The sequence below is a fragment of the Pocillopora damicornis genome, chromosome 13, assembly GCF_964200805.1.
Source record: "Pocillopora damicornis chromosome 13, jaPocDami1.2, whole genome shotgun sequence".
In the NCBI taxonomy this organism is placed as follows: domain Eukaryota; kingdom Metazoa; phylum Cnidaria; class Anthozoa; order Scleractinia; family Pocilloporidae; genus Pocillopora; species Pocillopora damicornis.
The window spans coordinates 20,805,713-20,819,378 of record NC_142682.1 but is presented as its reverse complement, the minus strand read 5'-3'; the positions used below and the strand labels follow the sequence as shown (position 1 = coordinate 20,819,378).

The window sequence follows — 13,666 nt, the reverse complement described above, 5'->3', positions numbered from 1 at the left end:
TCTCTAAATATGTCATTTTGGTTCAATAAAGCAACTGTCCTTTTATTTTACTGATTTCTACACTTCCAGAACACAGATAATACCGGTAGAGATACTATAAAGACAAATCTGCATTCACGATCTTCCATTGTTCCGACTTTCACGAAATAGATGATCACTGTTTTTCAAAAAATTTCGGATTACAGTTTTCATTATCTACAATCTTAACGTTCAACGAAATGACGTCAAAATAAAGAGAAACCACTGGGAACAAGCTTTTCAGTTACTCTTTCGACTGCTACACAAAAGCGCAGATTTCTCGACCCCTCTCACTGAAGGAGCACCACACAAACGTAATTTAGATAATTTTATTCTTCACAGGTTTGTGAAAAATGACTTTCGTTCTCTTCATACAAATATACCCTCTCTCTGCCGCAGACATACCATATATAACGAAGTTAAGAGGCACTTCATCAGGTCTGAACTATATTGGTCAGGCTTTATTTTTGGTATTGAGCTGTATGTTTATGACTGGTGTCAATTGATATTCGGTCGCGAACGGATACCAATGACAAATTGCCGTGTGAATTCAATACTATTTGTTATAATAAGGCGCTACAGTGAATAGAAGAACGGATTACATTGTTAATTATCACACGGCATCCGCTATTCCATGACAATCTTTAGTTTATTTCAGTGGACTGAATATCAAGTCACCCCCCCCCCCCTCTCTATGATTATAAATCAAGAGAACCTCAGAATATTAAGGCTGCTATTCTTTTACTGTATTTCAAACTGTGATGACTAAATTACATTATGTGCTGAATTAAATCGTATGTCCGCTGCTTCCCGACCCATTTCTACCATGCTCAGACTTCTTCTAAACAAATAATCAGGGTAGGGCTATGGAAGCTTAGAGCTTGTTAGTTGGCTGAGTTAGTGGTTTAGGTAAAGTGTAAGAATTACCTTCGTGAATGTTGCTAAGATCAAAACTTGATCCTAAATAATCTGGCGCCATCCTCTTGGTGTTCATGTATATTAGCTGAAACATTTTAAGACATGAAGGAAAATGCTCTTTTGTCGAAGGTTTTTCGACCTAAAACGGCGGCATGACGGCTGGTAGAACCATCTAGATTGGATCGAGTTGTCTGACTAGAGTCAGTCAACAACAGCGATTATAAGTTCTCCTGGGCTCAAATAAGGTTTATCTTAATACTACCTTATAAACTGGGTAAAACTTTAAGATTTGAAATACATTTGCGTTCTAATGTCAAATCGTCTAGTATCGTAATGACTAACAAAATTCCGAAGTTGTAATTCTCATCGTGCAGGTCTCTTTCATCATTTATCATGAACTCGCTGCGTTGTTCTTAATCAGAGCAGAGTCGCCGTAAAACCAAAATTATGGTAACAACAAGAAAATCCTTGCGAAGAATATGTAATCGTGACGTCTGCCTACCATCATAATATCCTATTTTTGTAATTAGATTTCGTTAATAAGCCTAGACAGAAGGTTCTAAAATAATATATCTGCATGGTTAGCCATGCCTATCGTTATATTTAGCCTAAAGTCAGCCTTCAGTCAGCACGAATTATCTTGGAATGTAAACAAGAAAATCAGCCCAATTAAGGTAAGTTCTAGTTTTTTGTAACTTTGGGGCTCGGTCACGGGGCAAGACTGCTGAAAGCTACAGGAGTTCAAAATCTTAGGTCTAACTAGCATAAATTTCAGGCCTTTCCTTTTTGTGGAACTCGGAATGTGATGAATAGGCAGCACTCATCTAAACCCTTTTCATTCCGTGTACATCCCTTTTACTTATTTACACTTTGTCTTATCCGCTCAATCGAGAACCTCGCACAGCTAGATGGTTCTCACCACACGCGCTCATCTTTTCTGTCCGGCCGAATTTCATGCTTGTTACCTAGGTGTTTGGATCATAAAAACAAAATCAAAGGAAGTCACTTCCCTTGATTTTTTTTTTATGATCCAAACAAAACGATCCAAACGGGGTCAGGTCCTTGAAATTCTACCAATCGGAGAATACTTCGGTTAAAAGCGGTTGACTCTGGTTTTTTTTTGTAACCTCAAAATGAATGGAGTTTTGTCTGGATTTGTTTGTAAGCAGGGGGCGGATGCACTGACGTAAACATCCTTTATTTGTTGAGTCTTCCAAAACTTACCTAATTGAGATGTATTCAAGCTAAAATTTAAACCGTTATTTCCAACACACGTTGACAAAGGGACAACTGTTCACGGAAATTCCCTTTTACTATGAAACTTACTTGTTTTTTCAACATAAGTTTATGCGCCATGTGACAGAAATACCACCTTTGTTAGTCTCTGTTTCGCTCCGGAGACAGTGTTAAGGAAGTGAGGAGAAGAGAGAGGGGTAGAGACTAGGAAAGAGACAGAGGAGGAGGAGAGGAAGGGTTTGAGTGAAGATACTCCCTCTGACTTCGATAAAGAACACCTTCATCTTCAACGCCTTCGAGACATGCTTGCGCAACCACATCAAAACGAAAACATGTGTACAACGTAATGTTTAAAAAATATCCCAGCTGGATTTCTTTTGATGAAGTTCTGTACGCGCGCGCGCAATTCCGAAATCCGCGTGAGCCCAGAGCCATAATTGGGCCATAACAGGAAACCTAGCGTGCGAAATGATGCCTGACACACGTCTGACAAGGCCCCACTCTGACCTGAGACTTTTTTTAGATTGAAAATAATCCCTTCGAACGAATCACATCACAATCACGAGTTCATAGCGGCCAATGTTTGGTTAAAAAGAGCACGGAAATTTCCTAGTTTCTGTAAGTGCCCCTGTAGCACGAGTTTCTGTTCATTGTTTGATTAGGTTAAATCTTTGGTTAAATCTTTTGGTTAAATCTTTAAAGTCATACTAGGTGGCTCGTCACGCGCTCTTAGGTGTAATTCAATATATTTGATAAAAGGCCCTTTGATCAGTTTTTGGTAAGCACTCGTGCTCGTAAGAAAATAATTTAGTAAAGGAAAGGAAGGAAAGGTTCAATCGATATCAACTCTCGCTAGATCCGGCAATAATGTAAGTTTGATTTATCTGAAGCATTTCTTAATCTATTTGCGTGTCCCTAATTTCTTAAATCAATTTTTAGTTTCACGGTATTATACAATAATAAAGAAGAAGGCGTTCCCAAAGAAGTTTGGTGCGGTACGTTGTATTGATCAGTGGATTTTGTGCGGTCCAGCTAGTGGTGGACAAGCGCCGCTATAGTTTCATTGTTTTGAAAAAAGCTACCGATATTTGTACATTGTCCAGACCGCGTTCCAACCGTAAGACAGCGAAAGCTGAGCAAGTCTAAATTTCTCACGAAGTGAAAATATTATGCAGATCTTCCAGAGAAGAAAGATAAGAGTATTTTAGCAATGATGCAATAGTAGGCATATGTGAGTTATCCATCCAAACTCAAACTATGTCGGTGCACCTTGCAAGTTTATGCCGATTGTTTTCTCACCGGAACTAGTTTGCTTTTCTCACCGGAAGTTACCTACCGCAAGATTCAAAAGTATTCAACCTGTTTGAATTACGAAGGCGAGCGTGGCTGGTTCTTTGTCTCGAGGTCATTAGGCATACTTTGTGTACCCACTCATCCATTGTTTGTTAAGACTCGCTGACCAAGCGTCTTGTAATTTATACAAGCTATCAGCCACATTTTTTTCCTGTGAATAAGTGTCTCAGCTTCAATAGGAAACCCGTTATCGCTTCGTGCGGCAGGTTTCTGTGTACTGAAGTGAGTGTTAACTACTTTGGAACTCAACGTGATTCCGTCCGATAAAATTTTCATTTCAAGCGACAAAAGTTTGTCAAGCCGGCGAAACAAGCATTTGATCTTCTATTTCTATTGTGTGGGGAACAGAGCGATTGAAGCGGTCACGAATTTCAAGTGATGAGCTGTTCTTAACGACAATCCTTCGAGAAAACAGTTTGTAATCGCTAAAGGTAAGTGACTCAGCTCTTTTATTTGTTGTTGTAGCCCATGAGGACTAAATCAGCTAAAGAAATGTTCAACTCTGATAACTGAATTTCCTGACGAGTAATTGTTGCGATCCGTCGGACTTGAACAGTTAACCAGCGCTCGTTAACCTGCCCTGTAATTTTATAGTAGTTTGAATGCTCATAAAGACTACTTATCGAATTCCTTTTTTTTCATTACGCATTATGTCTATTATTACTGACTCTAGTTTGACGTATTTTTGGTACATCTTAAGATCGAAATTTTCGTCTCAGTTTCATTCCCACATGGACTCCTTGACCACGTTAAGAGTATTAATTGATTTACGATGAAATAGAATTTTAAAAATGAAAGCAGGCAATTACCACGCAAATTTCCGACCCGGGCTTATGGCGGAAACTCGTCAGACAAATTGGTTATTCATACAATGCGCAACATGGTTCCTACACATGTGAAAGCTAAATCAGACCGTTAATCAGTTTTATTAGAGGGATATGTCTATACTGATGTTTACTATTACAATGTTCAAGATAAGAACTGTTGAGTTATTTTGTACAAGTAAACGTGTATTATCTGGTGTATGTAACATGATCGAAGCGATTTATAGCGCTCTCTGCCATAACATTGACTCGTGGTGCTCCGCTATTTTCGGCGTCTAGTAGAATTGTTATCCTAAAATTGGACGCGATTTGTTTGTTCAAGATTGTTGTGCTAAGTAAAGTGGTCGGCAAAAGTTTTTCGTATGCTAATCATTTGATTGTTACTTGTCCGATGTGACTTGAGGACATCGGTGTTGTGTGTCAAAGACTCTAAGGACGGCATTTTTCTCTAAACCTCAGTGGAAAACGATATGCGTTGATGAAGTTGACCTCATATTTATTCAGCAAGGACCCCTTTTTTACTGAGAAAAACACTGCTTTGTTTTAAGTTATTGACAAACCTAACCGGAACTTTCAATTCAATGCCGCCAACGTCGAGTTCTTTACAAAAGTGCAAAGAACTATTAAAAAGACCTCGAAGTGTACATTTTGTGACATTTGGTGGACAAACAGAGCGTACTCCTTTATATGATATCTTATGATATTTCCTTTGTGTGGAGAAAGAACATAAAGAGAACAAATCGAAAATGACATGATATTGTTTGAGACTCGGTCAGCCTGTCAACCTCTAAAAGTTCATTCATATGGGATGCTTAAGGATATCTGTTAATCACCAACACAATCGCCTTGGTAGTATAAAACCATTCAGAACAAGTTTAATAATTACAATCCTTAAGAAGTTTCAGTTCAGGAAGGAGCTCTTTCTTAAATTTCTAGTAGAAGTCAGGTCTAAAATATTGGCCTCCCCTCTCCAGATTTCATTGTTCTCAATCGTTAAGTTCTTTTCTTTTGTTTTTTCGGCGAATTTCAATGTTGTGGACGTGACCTACTATTTTGTTCCTTTAACCCAGTTTAACGAGCCGACTGACTCACTAATCTCCCCTTTTATCACTGTTTGACTAAGACCAGAAGAATGCGAGAGATTATTCATAAGAAAAAACCGGCTCTGGCGATAAAAGAACGCTACAAACATTGTTATGCTAATGTATTTTAAATTAATCACTAACAAATTCTTTCCTTTGCCGCGCCCTCTTAAAATAATTCTAATTACCTTTATTATCACTCGATTCAATGTATTCTACCGATGTAGATTTTTTATGGTGGACGAAAACAATATCTCTTGTTAGCTAAGCTTTCCTTCAATGTCTTCTTTCGTTAGTACCAAGCATTTTATGATCACACGCTCCCCTTGACGCGAATGAAGAGATTCACCAATCATTATTTCCAGGAGGTTTCCTTTGACAAAGAATGATTGATGTCTGACGGCTCAATCTCACAAATTAACAACCGATCTTTCGTCGTGTTGTAGCTTGAGGTCATAAACTTTACGTCGTACATATTCATGATATAACAATTAAGTTGTCCCTTTCAACTGTTCAGATTCTTTTACACAGTCCTCGATCCACGGTCTGCTTTACCAGAGGTTCACAAATGCTTAGATTCCACGGTTTTCAATCTTTTTAAAGTATTTTCGGATTAACTACGGGAGATGTTGCTCCAGTCTTGGAGAATTCAGTTACAAATGTCACTGATTGTTGCGAAGTGAACAAGTTTTTGTATTTCGGATGAGTCGGTGTTTGTTCTGTCCGATCGACAACGTGTATTAAAGGTGAACTGGAGGAATTTCGAGTGCACAAAAAAAATCTGGCGAACTTGAAGCCTAGGCTGAAACTCCAGGTAAGATATTGCCAACTATGGTGTAGTTTTCCGTCGTTTTCCTTACAAAGTTTTCTTCTTGTGTAATGTAATTGATCTTAAAGTTTTATTGGAGGTTTTATCGTTTATCATATGATCATCAACGAAGATAATTCAAAGACGATATCAATGTTTGTTTGCGGTATTAAAATTGCAAATCAAAACCGTCTGAATTATTAACAAATTTAACGGAGTATGGTAAACGATTGAGCGACTAACCCTGTCTTGAAGACGATGATCATCCTAAACACTCCCGTTACCTGCAAATTGAAGTTTTGTAATTTATTTAATTTTGAACGTCTCGTAATTCTGTGAATTGTATTGCATTTTCATACTCAAATCTTAAGTTCTCCTGGCTTAGGTTTTATAAATTTTTTATGACTTTAAGGTTGAAATGTCAAAGAAAAACTTTCTTAAAATTTCTTCACTTGAGTTACTCCAGAACTAGAGATGTTGTTATCATTGCTTTTGTTTTCTTATCACAGAGGACAGGGAGTTAATACACATCTCTCAATCAACAAATTTGTAACACTTGCGGTCCTACCGTCATATTCGAGATTTTTTTGCATCTATCTTGTTTGCAAGAACTGTCATTTCATCTGCTTCCTGCTGCAAATCAAATTAAATTGAATGGAATTTACTCCAACTTGCCAGAGTTCCTTAGCTTTATGCATTCTGGCCATTTTTCGAAGATTACCGCTTGAGAGCTCAGTTTGCCGCAATACTTTAGCAGCTCTTATGTGTTTTACACGAACTTCCTCTTTGAAAATCTTCACTGTTTTAGTTACAAAGAAGGTAGAAATCATCTCCTCCCTTTGCTCGATCCATGAAACTTTTCATCGCAATTCTTATCGCAGTAAACAGATAGAGAAATAATTAAGGGTGGGTGACTGAGTTTTCTAACGGATGATCATGGCATTTGTGAGCATGTTTTACTCCTTAACCTTTGTCTTGATCCGTCGAACACTATGCAACAATATAGATATGTATCAAATTCAACAACGTTTAAATTGAGTTAGCTTAAGCCAAAGGGCGGGCAATTTCCAATGGCGATATTCACAGTGGTGTCAAGACATGTGAGGAGGGTATGTGCGGTAGGAGGGGGGCTAGTGGTAAAAGACTCTATGATCTGTGTATTACGTAAGACCGAGACAAAGATGTAGACCCCCTTCCCCTTTCTTATCTTAAGCTTGGTCAAGCTTCAACGACTTAAAGACTGTTTCCAGCTGTTGCTTTCGAACAAAGCCTGCCCAGATATGTGGAGTACGTATTTCATCTCGGGAATTTTGATTGGAGTCGATTTCATTCAACAGTATACCGATTGCTGCGCAGGAGATGACAGATAATTGAACTAATAAAGTGATCTAGAGGAATGAGCCACACCGACTTGGAATTGATCCAGATATCACTGTCTTCATTTCATCAAACCCTTGAATGTTTCTACTCTTTTATTTCCTGAGAGGCTTAGTTTTCTCACTGTTTGTTTAACCGCGGCAGAGAAGTGAGCCTTGAGAGGTCTATTTGTTAGCAAGAATGGATGTTAGGCTTCAGTCTTCAATGACAGCCACAAGCATATATCACTTACCCACTCCTCTTTTTGGGAAAATAGGTCAAAAGGAGGCCAAAGATGATTGCATAATAAAATAAAATCATTTTGACCCAAGCCCTTTTTTATTTTGGCTGCTTGCCTCTGGTGTGCCTGGCCTGAAGGTGTTTAAATTTTTTCTCTTTTTATCTCTCGTTTGGTCCTTATCCTCCGCGTAAAGAAAGCTCAGACATTTGATGCGTTGATTATTTTTCTGAATAAGAATTTGACTGCCTTGTCGTAAAATACTCTTTGTGTTTTAAATGAAACGTATCAAGCAACGTTTCTGTATATTTGAGCAGTTGTGATGGGCTTGCTATCGTATTTCACTCCTCCAGGCTTGCCTCACACGTACAGTTGGAAGAGACAGATGGACACGAATATAACAAATTTTTATTGTGTTGAGTATATCTTTTTCTCGGTGTTACTACTTTGCCTTTGTTCTGAGATCATATTCATATCCATTTAACTTTTGAGTTTCGAGTTGTGGTGGAATATTTAAGTTATTCTGTGTTACACCTAGCAACAGCCGTTTTCAATTTGCATTTGATACCCGCAGTAAGGCTCTATTTTTCGCCATATCCTTGGGAGATTTGTGTTATTCTTAGGCAGAAAATTGTTGCCATTTCGTAGAGGGTAGGACCACACATGTATATGATCAGTAGAAGCTCTCTTTCATGAAAGAAATTCTGTCTGGACTTTTCAATCCAATACCTCTTTTACCTCTTAAGAAGACGATTACTCAACTCTTGTGTATTTTTTATAATCACCAGCATATTTAAGTATTAATAAACAACTTGTCTAATGTGTGACGAAAGAAACTTCAATTGATGGTAGGCTGTTATTTCTTTGTATCGTGGAATAACTGCTTTTTCTATGTATCAGTTTGGACAGGCACTTCTGCCAGACCCAAACGAGTTTTGATAATAAATCCTGCGGAAGTTCTATATCCTTCTAAGTTCCATAGAACACATCCAGAAAGTAGGGACTTTGTTCTCTAGCATTAGGAGAGATTTTGGATGAGTTACGCAGTCTAGGAACGATGATTCTACGGAAAATATAGTTTAAAAATGAACAAACTTACGCCGATGATAGATATTGCACGGTGGTCAGATCATTATTGTCTAATCAGTTGAAAACCAGACAAAAGTAATCTAAGCTCTTGAAAATCTCCTGTTGGTAAGTTTGGTTGTTTTGTATTCAGTCGTAGGTTTCCAGCAATAAAATGCGATTTTTTCATCATCCTTTACGCGTTTGAGATAAGCCGGAAAATGTCAAGGGAAAAGATTGGACTTTCTAATGACTCTTGGTTTCGATTACTTTCATCGGGAATACCGTGTTATATCGTATTATTTACAAAATGATAGTAAAAAAGCCCTCCTTTCAAATACTTCAGATAAAATCAGCCATTTTAGAGGACTCTTACTTTTAGTAACATACCACAGACTCATCTAGACGTGTTTGAAAAAGATGAAACATCAGTCGTGAAATGAAAAATGCATTTTCAATTGACCTTGGCTTGTCATCGCTTGTTCTTCCCGTTGGAAATCCGATGATTATCACATGATGGGAATTCCCCTTTGTGCTCTTTCGTTTGACTAAAAGAGAACTTCTGTATTTGGGTTTGAAATATCCGAACTCTTCTTAAGCCTGATCGTTTGTCTGACAAACTGACCGGGCACCTGGCGTAATGACAAGCATAGTCCTTAACAGGTTAATCAAGAAGGGGGTATTTTTTTTCCCAAAAAAAGCAGATTATTCGGGAGTTAGTTACATTTGTAATGTACACACCGCAACCATCGAAATCATTAGGCGTTAATGAGAAGAAAAATCACAGAGTTAAAACTGTCATCTCTGATCAATAGTGTGTTCCAAACTGTTGTAACCCTTTACATTAAAAAGACGTGAGGAACCTGTGGTTGACAGGAGGGTGGTGATGCACTGATCAGTGCTTGTAAACCGCTAGGTCGGTTGAATAAAGTAAACGTCACACTAAGTCGGTTAATCCAGGTGAAAAACTGGCCGTTCGTGGGTAGGAAAACTTATGGCATTTTCATTTTTTATGGTGTCATAAAGTATTCAAAGTTTAGTTTAGGAAAGCTCTCGAAAGAGCAGACCCTATAAGGGCAGGTGAAGAGCGAATCGAGAGAAGCAGGAATTTAGATAGGAACGAAACAATAGCACCTGTAGATGATATTGAAATAAGTACTTTGATTTAATCAGTCTCTTTCAAAGCGGTGTATCTGATGAACAAAAAGGATATGCTGGAAAAAAGACGCGCTGCACATAGGTTTTGATTTCATCTATAAGTAAGCGATTGTTCTGTAGGAGACGACAGATATTTTATCTGATAAGGAAGTGACTGAAAAGGGAGTCTGTCGACCTGGATATGAGCCAGTGATAAAGCTACCGCACGATTTTAAAGGTTGAAACTATTTTTCGCAATTTGTTTGCTAAAATGTTTAATTTTTTTTGTCCTGAAAGCTTTTTTTAAAACTATGTGTCTTCTTGTAAATACCACGCCTTTTTATCAAACATCCGCAGTGTTTTTCTTGAATTTTTTTTTCACTTTATTCCTGATTTTTCAGAAGTGTGTACTTACATCTAAATGAACACCAGCTTTAAGTTTTTAGGTTCCTAAGGAAGGGATACTTAGACCCAATTAAAAGTTTGATCTATTTTTCAGATGTAAGCGTGAACATAGACAAACTTTCCCACGCTTTACGAAATGTAGGTCAACAGGCAAGTCAAATTGTTCCCAGTGTGGCTTGGATGTCTGGTAGCCTGGGGGCGTTTTTTCCTCTTGTAGACACTTGTTAAGTTTTTACCCTTCTGTTTAAAAGCCAAACATCTGTGGAGCTGATTATCTTTCTGAATAATAGTTTGACTCCTTGTTGTGAAGGTACTTTTCGTCTTTCACGAAACATTTCAAGCAGTGGTTCTATTCATTTGAAGACGGTTAGGAGGCGTGATACCCTGTCCCTCAACGATATGCATTTACACAGTTGGAGATGTCCGAAGTGGCGACAAACGTACCCAATCATTATTATATTAGAGTATATAATTTTTGTTTTCATTGTATCAGTTTCTCTCTCTCACTCCATGACCGTTATTCATTTCCATCGAAGTTTTATGTTTCTAAGAAATAAAAGGCAAGTAAATCTTTTTGCACTACAATTACACGCCATTTATACATGATATGCCGCATTAATCTGCTGGCGTTTTTCGTCGTAGATTTCGGAGATAATTTGTTCCATCTCAAGGAAAGCAGAGCATTCCAATTCTGTTGAGGAAAGGTTTTTTAAATTTGATTTATAATAATCATTTAATAAGTTCTTAAAGTGGAGGCCGGAATTTATGGGTGAACTCTTTAAAGGTACTGACGCTTTATCATACTTTATAAACTTTCTCACAAGAAATTCAAAATGGGTGTAAACTTCGAGAGACTTTTCACCTTCTGTCAAATAGCAGATTTTGAGAGAGACCTTAACAACTGACCATTGTTCTGTTCGCCCGTCCACGTGGGAACTCAATGAATATCACGTGAAAGGAATGATTCAATGCTACAGACCAGACCCAGTTAATTCAATTGAAAAATTTTGAGTAAAGTCATTCAAACGAATTAGAAACTTCTAGTGAATCAGTTTAGCTGTTCTGTAATCAGCCGAGATTTTTAAAAGTTTCTTGTAAAATCATCCTTCGTTTATTACAAGATAAACAAATTTCCATGCCAAATCTTTTTTTCTTAAATAATTCAGTTTTTTTCCTCTTTAATCAAACAGTCAAGGATCGTTTGGTATTTTAATCAATGTATTGGGAGAAGTAGAAAATATCCTTGATGTGAAGTCTTAATATATTACTTAAAGTTTCAAACGTGCTGTCATGAACTACTCCACGAAGGTTTTCGAAGTTGTTATTGTCGTGAAATGCAAACTTTTACAAAAGGCTTTTACTGTCAACTTTTGTGCTATCAATTAGATAGCAATTAAACATGATGATTATCACGTGAAGGGATGATTCGATATTTCATGAAGAAACTTAGCAGTTCAAAAATAAAACAAAGTAATAAATACTTCGTCATCGGTCGCGAAATGGCAATGACTTTTAAGATCGACTTTTGTTTGTTGGTCAACGTGGAAAATTGGTGATTTTGACGTGAAAAGGAATAATTCGGTTCTGAATACTACATTTTGTTTTAAGTTAATAATTGTGTACTAAAATGTTGTTCTACTTATAATAACGAAATTGGAAAAAGATCTTTTGGCATAATGACAAATAAATCAGGTCAGATCAGCATTTGGTTAAGAATATTAGACAGACACTGTAACCCTTTCTCATGCGCGCGTTCTTGGGCGTTACTAGAAGGTATTCGAAAGAGGTAGGCGTCAAGCAGAATTTATCCCGCGACCTTCGAAACGTGCACGAGGTTTGAAAACTTCCTGACAAACTCATCAGAGTTTAAACAGTTACCCTTTGATTAAGTGAAGTTTTGAATTTGCACACTTAAGAACTTAAGTTTTAAAGAAACTGCTTGAACTAATCAATTTGCCTTTTCGTGATTTTATTTATGAACGATTTGCACTTTCGGATGCAATGAGATAATCAGGCTGACACATGTTCAGCGACGTTTTGCTGATTTTGACGAACATATTTAGCAATATTTGAATTAATAAAGGCGGGTAGACGAACCGCGAATTCAATACTAGATATGATTACATCAGATAAATGACGTGTTTCACATCGTAACAATTCAAAATTAAGACAAGAGCAAGCTGTCGTTGACAAGAGGGCGGTACCGCTCTGATCATTATTCTAAGGCGCTTATAGATAGTTAGTTCGGTTCAGATGAAACAAATGTCACACTCTTCGTATTTGTAAAACACCTTAAAACTAAGATAGCTAATCTGGTCGAAGAGCAAAGATGGTACTGATTTTTTACATGTATTAAGACGTAAGCTGGCAGGAATTTAAATTCTTAGCTGATTTCTTGTTTGGATGTGGTGAGACAAGATGTCGCTGTGCACTGAACTATATAACACGCACGTACAGCGATACTAAAACCGCACTCATCTGATTTCCTCAGGAAAAGTATTTTTGGAATATATAGAGAACATGCAATACTCAAGTAGTCGTTTATTATATTTGTAAGAGAATATTCTTCTCTAACTTGAGAGATGTAAGGCTCCTTATAACATCAACAAAGTTGCGATGTGCCTTTGTGAGATAAACTGAGTTGTGGAACTTTACCTCGAATATCGCGTGATATCCTTCATAATTCTGATGATAATCTGTTCAAATCCTCCCAAAAAGTCTCTTACAAACCGCAATTACTGTTCATTTGTGAGCATCTCAAAAGACTGCAACTTAATTTGGAAGTCAGTTTTTTTCCACAAAAGAGTTGATATCATCCTGCGACTGTTGGTGGTTTTTCCAGTTGATTAATCACGAATAGCCGTACTGTTGTCGAAGTTAAACCTTCTTTCAAGAGGTACAAACATGACACCTACCAGTTTTTCTTTTTTTTTCTACCAAGCTTTAGTCATGGCGTAGGCTAGCTATCAGTTTGTGAAGGGACGCGTTATAAAACCAATTTGAGCTCATACTGGTTTATTTTGAGTGATAGTTAGGGGAGTTTAAGACCCTAAAAGAAAGTCTGATTCTTATAATTTTTTCGCGAAATGTGGGCAGACAATTTCGAGTTTGTCTCTCGGCACTGATTTCAGTTATCGGTCAATCTATTTGTTCGATGTGTAAGCTATGATTCACTCTGTCCAGGAGTGATTTGCATGCACAATGACCTTTCTTGACGCTAGAAATG

General features: G+C 37.5%; 2 protein-coding genes across 3 annotated transcripts in view; one reads left to right on the top strand and one right to left on the bottom strand.

Moving 5' to 3' along the window:
- LOC113664981 (nucleoside diphosphate kinase B-like) overlaps positions 1-1,115 on the bottom strand; it is an 11,089-nt gene extending 9,974 nt beyond the window's left edge. The window contains exon 1 of the mRNA XM_089191644.1: positions 946-1,115. The gene's annotated coding sequence lies outside the window, so the exon portion shown is untranslated. The remainder of the gene's footprint in view (positions 1-945) is intronic.
- A 2,436-nt stretch (positions 1,116-3,551) lies between these two features.
- LOC113664990 (protocadherin Fat 1) overlaps positions 3,552-13,666 on the top strand; it is a 32,318-nt gene continuing 22,203 nt past the window's right edge. Inside the window, exon 1 of one of the 2 annotated variants that reach the window (XM_027180642.2) lies at positions 3,552-3,956. The gene's annotated coding sequence lies outside the window, so the exon portion shown is untranslated. Of the gene's footprint in view, positions 3,957-5,912; positions 6,246-13,666 lie in introns of those variants that run through there. The other variant, XM_089191624.1, reaches the window with a different exon arrangement.